We start from the raw sequence: 6044 nt of genomic DNA on the forward strand, positions 1-6044 counted from the left end.
GCTCAGCAGTTAGAGTGTTGGCCCGCGAACCAGAGAGTTCCGGGTTTGTTTGCCGCCAAGGGTATGTACCTCGATTGCAGTTTGTCCCTGGCCCCAGTTGCTGTCGTGTGGGTGGTAACCAGTCGATGTGATCGATGTTTCTCTCTCTCTCTTCCTTCCTCCCTCCCTCCCGCTGTATCTGAAGATAAATGCAAAAATGTCCTCAAGTGAGGATAAAATTTTAAAAAATTAAAAAAAAACTTAAGCAGTATAAAACATGTTCAATGTTTGCAATATTAGTGAAATTGCTTCTGACAGGTGTGAGGTGATACCTCATAGTTGTTTTAATGTGCATCTCTCTGATGATTAGTGATGTTGAGCATTTCTTCATATGTCTCTTGGCCATTTGTATGTCCTTTTAGGAGAGGTGTCTCTTTAGGTCCTCTGCCCATTTTTTAATTGGGTTCTTTGTCTTCCTTTAGTTGAGTTGTATGAGCACTCTATATATTTTGGAAATTAACCCCTTATCTGATGCATCATTGGCGATTATAGTCTCTCATATAGTGGGATCCCTATAAATGGTTGTGGTTTTTTGGTTGTTTTTTTTTTTTTGCTGTACAGAAGCTTTTGAGTTTGATGTAGTCCCATGTGTTCATTTTTCCTTTGTTTATCTTGACTTATGTGTTTTATCAGTGAAAATTCTGCTGCATATGATGCCTGAGATTTTGTTGCCCACATTTGCTTCTAGAATTTTTATGGATGGCCGCCATCAACAAATCATCAAAACACAAGTGTTGGCGTGGGTGTGGAGAAAAGGGAACTCTAGTACACTGCTGGTGGGAATGCAGACTGGTGCAGCCACTGTGGAAAACACTATGGTGTTACCTCAAAAAATTAAAAATCGAACTGCCATTTGACCCAGTGATCCCACTTCTAGGAACATACCCTCAGAAACCTGAAACACCAGTCAGAAAGAATATATATACCCCTATGTTTATAGTAGCACTATTTACAATACTAAGATCTGGAAACAGCCCAAGTGTCCATCAGTAGATGAGTGGATTAAAAAGCTGTGGTACATGTACACAGTGGAACACTACGCAGCTGTAAGAAAGATCTCTTATCCTTTGAGATGGCATAGAAGGACCTGGAGAGTATTATGCTAAGTGAAATAAGTCAAGCAGAAAAATAAATATCATATGATCTTACTATTTTTTTGTGGAATATAATGAACTAAACAAACTGCTGAACAAAATTAACCCAGAGACATAGAGGTGTGGGGTACAGATAAGCCTTGGAGGGGAAGGGGTTTGGGGAGGAAGAGAGAAACCACAGAACTTACATGCATGCATGCATGACCAATGAACATAGACAACAAAGCTGGGGATGGGGTGGGAGGGAGGGGAGGAAGGTGTCAATGGGGGAAAATGAGAAACATCTGTAACAAAAACAAATAAAAATTAATTTTTAAAAATTCCAAAAAAAAAAATTGCTTCTGCTTATACATTCTTGTAGTGGTTTTTCGATGTCCTAGTACTGCCTTAGTATATGACAGGCCCTCAAAGTTATGATAAATGAGTGAATATAAAAATGTTTCTAGTATGGTCTTTACTACTTGCTATTTTTTCAATTATTATGTTTACTCCAGCCTAATGCATAAAAGCTAACATACTCCCCATATAGATTATAATCTGTACTCCAGATTATCTTAACAAAAGTAGGTTTACAGTATTGAGTATGCAAAACAGAGTTTATTCTTTTATTATTATTATTATTACTCTATTATTTTCCACAGAACAACTGTAAACCTACTGTTGCTCCACCCTGTATATATGATGCCACTAGAAATATGAGAGATTTTGTCTCACCATGATTAAAATATTTTGAATATTGGTAGTTTATTCACACTGAAAACATTAATTGCTTAAAGTTTTAGAATATGTACACAAGCAAACAATTAAATGGACTAATGAAGAACATATATAAATATGTAATAATTTCCATACTGGATTAAACTAATAATCATTCCAGCTCTGGATCCTGAGACCTGTTTAACTTCTTTCATGCCTATTATTACAAAAAAATAATGTATATATATGTGTTTATTTTAAATTGCCTTATTAGTGAAAGAACAGTTTTGGTTTCATTTAGATTCTGATTAAGCTTGTCACTGGATATTTTAAATGCCTTAATAGTATTTAAAATTTTTGTTATACAACACTGAAGTTTAAATGTTATATAAATGTCATTCATTGACAAAGTATATACTCACGTTCTAATGTGTGTATGTGCAAAATCTGCTTGCTCTTAAATAGTTGCTTGCTCTTAACTACAAGGATCCCTTTTATATGTCCTCTCTTGAACTCACTTTCTCCAGACTTTGGATGTTATGGTCATAAATTGAACCACTGAAATACACTTTTGTTTTTTGTTGGTTTTAGATCATATCCTTGTTGCATCTGCTCCCCTTCCAATTGCTAGTCAGTCTCAAACTAACCAAAAGGCTCTATCAACCAGACAGAAGCATTTGTGTAAAAAATTTGACAACCCATTAGCTATAAAACTATCCCCTGAACAATTCAAAACTGATTGAAAATTTTCCCCCATACATAAAATTGTTTTGTAGTTCTACTCATTTTTTGCATTTCTCCTTCATATAGCCTTGGGAAACATAGATCAGTGATGTAGCAGCAAAAGACATCATGAGACGAAATAGAAAATGAGGACTTGGAAGGTGCTTTGGACCTCTTAATTTCCAGGCCACTTGATAGCAGATACAGTTCATTACACAGGAAAATTGCTTGATCTTGGGAAAAGAGGTCCTGGAGGTGAGGGAAAATGAGTTAGTCACCAATACAGTTGACCTTGCAATTCAATCATTTAGCTCTAACTAGAGAATGATTGCTGCATGTTCCACATAAAGAATGAAAACTTCTTTCCACAAAATGGTGAATCACGTATCTCTTGTGTTTATATTCTATAATAATAATGAAATAAAAAGGATGGAACTATCCTATGTATGTTAATGCACACTTACCAACTTTAATAGAGAATACACCATTTGTTGAGCCTTATAATCTATCACATGCTTTTATTTGTGCTTTGCAATAGCACTAATAGCTATTATTTCCATCTCATGTAGAAACAGATTTAGAGAAGCTGCAGTCACACAGTTCATATAGTCTAGGCTGGGACTCTCAAACTAAGATCATAACTATAACTCCCATGTTTCAATGCTGTTGTACTCACTCAAACATAAAGTCATATCCAGGACTATGCCAGAACAAAATTTTAAGCCATAAAGAAAATGTTAAGCCCTGGCTGGTTTGGCTCAGTGGTTAGAGCGTCGGCCTGCGGTCCGGAGAGGCCCGGGTTCGGTTCCCGCTAAGGGCATGTACCTCGGTTGCAGTTTGTCCCCGGCCCTGGTTGGTCGTGCGGGTGGCAGCCACTCGATGTGTCCCTTTCACATCGATGTTTCTCTCTCTCTCTCTCTCTCTCTCTCTCTCTCTCTCTCTCTCCCTCCCTCCCTCCCTCCCTCCCTCCCTCTCCCTCCCTCCCTCTCTCTCCCTCCCTCTCTCTCCCTCCCACTCTATCTGTACAAAAAATGGAAAAATGTCCTCAGGTGAGGATGAAAAAAAATAAAAAATAAATTAAAAAAAAATGTTAATGTTCAGGAAAGAATAATGAGCAGAAATATTTTGGTCAAAATTTTATTTTTTTATTTTATTTTATTTTTTTATCCTCATCCGAGGACATTTTTTTTTCCATTTTTTGTACAGACAGAGTGGGAGGGAGAGAGAGGAAGAGAGAGAGAGGGAAACATCGAGTGGCTGCCACCCGCACGACCAACCAGGGCCGGGGACAAACTGCAACCGAGGTACATGCCCTTAGCGGGAACCGAACCCGGGTCTCTCCGGACCACAGGCGGACGCTCTAACCGCTGAGCCAAACCGGACAGGGCTTAGTGAACATTTTATTACATGATAAATATTTCTGTAAATGTTCTCATAATGTACAAAATTTCTATATTCCCTCTTCTCTAGTTGAGCAGTTCCATAAATACAAAACATTTCCTCCTACTCCCATGTTTCACAAGATCCTTTTTCTCCCCACCCCAAGTCTTCCCTATCCTAATTTTTTCATTGTTTCACTTAGCCTCTGAGCACCCAACCCAAGGTTTTATCATCTTTATTTCATAATCAATTGTTCAGTGTCTTATCTCCTATGCTCTATTATAAATGATTTTATGATAGAGACCATGGCTAATAATAACTCTTGTTAGAGGGATGAGCATAGCTGGAAAGTAAATATATTTTAGTATCTTCTATGATAGATAAATACTATCCTAATTGGAAGCTGGTATGGAAGGAGATCACAGTTTTCTCAGAGTACTTAATAACTTGAACTTTAACCTGACAGGAAGCAAAAAAGCTGAAAAAGTGATAGCCCTTTTTATATGATCCATGGGATTAGCCCTCATATTTTAGTATCATTACTTATGGTATTAGCATACTTGAGTTCTGAGAGCCAAAGAAGAAAATACTGAGTTTTGGAGCAAATGTCTTTAATATGAGGTTAAAGGAAAATAGTCAAGAGTTGATAGGTATTCACCATACAAAACAACGAATTTTCTAGCCCTTGACTGTATAAGAATCTAGATTAGATTGTCAGTGAATGTGAGGATACATGACAATGTATCTTTGGAGTAATGAAAACAGAAAAGGTCAAGATGTATCTTCTAGAGTGAATACCTCAAGTGGGGAAAACTAAGAGTTTGGAGAAAATCTAATATTACGTTGTTTCTAGCATAAACCACAAACATAATAAAAGGATTATTTTGAAACATAATTTAAAAGTTTTTATGTTAACACACTATATGAAGCTAAGATGATATAATTATGGTAGTTCCTTTTGGAGCAAGCTAAATGATCAACTAGATACAAAATTAATATATATAACTCTCAAGGTATTGTGCCTTCAATATGCACATTTTAAATTAGTCAATAAAATTAATTAATGATAGAAATAGAAATGGGGGAAGAAAAGTTTTTTGTTTTGTTTTGTTTTTAAGATGTCACAAGAGGTAGTTGTCATGAAAGGAAATTTAAGCCTTGGGGCAAGATCTCAAAAAGGTGTATTACAGCATCATGGTAACCCAGTTTTTCAAACTATCTGTAGTCAAAAACAAGTGACTGCAGGGTAGGAAGAAATCTCAGAAGCCCACCAAAAATATTGTAAAGTTTTTATACAGACACACACATACACTTAAGATGTAGTGATTGGGAATTTTAAAGAGTAAAATGAGAAAATTATTAACTGAATATCTGAGGAAAATTACAATAGTGATAAAAAGATAAGGGCCTAGTCATACTGTACAAGAAAAAAAAAAGCTAGAAAGAATGTAAAATAGATACAAGTAATAATGAGTTATTACAAAGAACTATCCACAGAAAAAGAATACTATTCAAAAGTCATGCTAGTTGTCCTGGCTAGTATGGCTTGGTTGGAACTTTGTCTCATACATAAGAAGGTGGCGGGTTCAAGTCTCAGTCAGGGCACATACCTGGTTGCAGGTTGGATCCCTGGTCAGAGTGCATGTGATCGATGTTTCTCTCACATTGATTCCTCTCTCTCTCTCTCTCTCTCCTCTTAAAAAAAAAAAAAAAAAAAAAAAAAAAAAAAAAAAAAAAAAAACAATCAATACAGAGTAATAAAAAAAAAAAAAAAGTCATCCTATTCATTAACAAAGATCTTAGAACAAAAGAAATTATTTAAATAGAGGATTATTTAAGGAATTTCTGGATGTAGCCAAATATTGGTTTAAGGCAATTATTGTTCTTTGAGTAGTGAGGAAGGTCATTATGGTAAGGTCATTACAGAAAACATTGCTGGATCGTATGTATAAAACTGGACAGAGCTGTGTGCTTAAGATAAAACTGAGATAAAATATTAAGCCAAAGATGTCAAAACATGTTATTTAACCTTATAAACCTAGCATGGAAACAAAAGAGAGTGCCTAATCTTTCTAAAGAAGGATACACAAGAATTCATCTATTCATTTATTT

The sequence above is a fragment of the Molossus molossus genome, unplaced genomic scaffold (assembly GCF_014108415.1).
Source record: "Molossus molossus isolate mMolMol1 unplaced genomic scaffold, mMolMol1.p scaffold_m16_p_1, whole genome shotgun sequence".
Taxonomy (NCBI): Eukaryota; Metazoa; Chordata; class Mammalia; order Chiroptera; family Molossidae; genus Molossus; species Molossus molossus.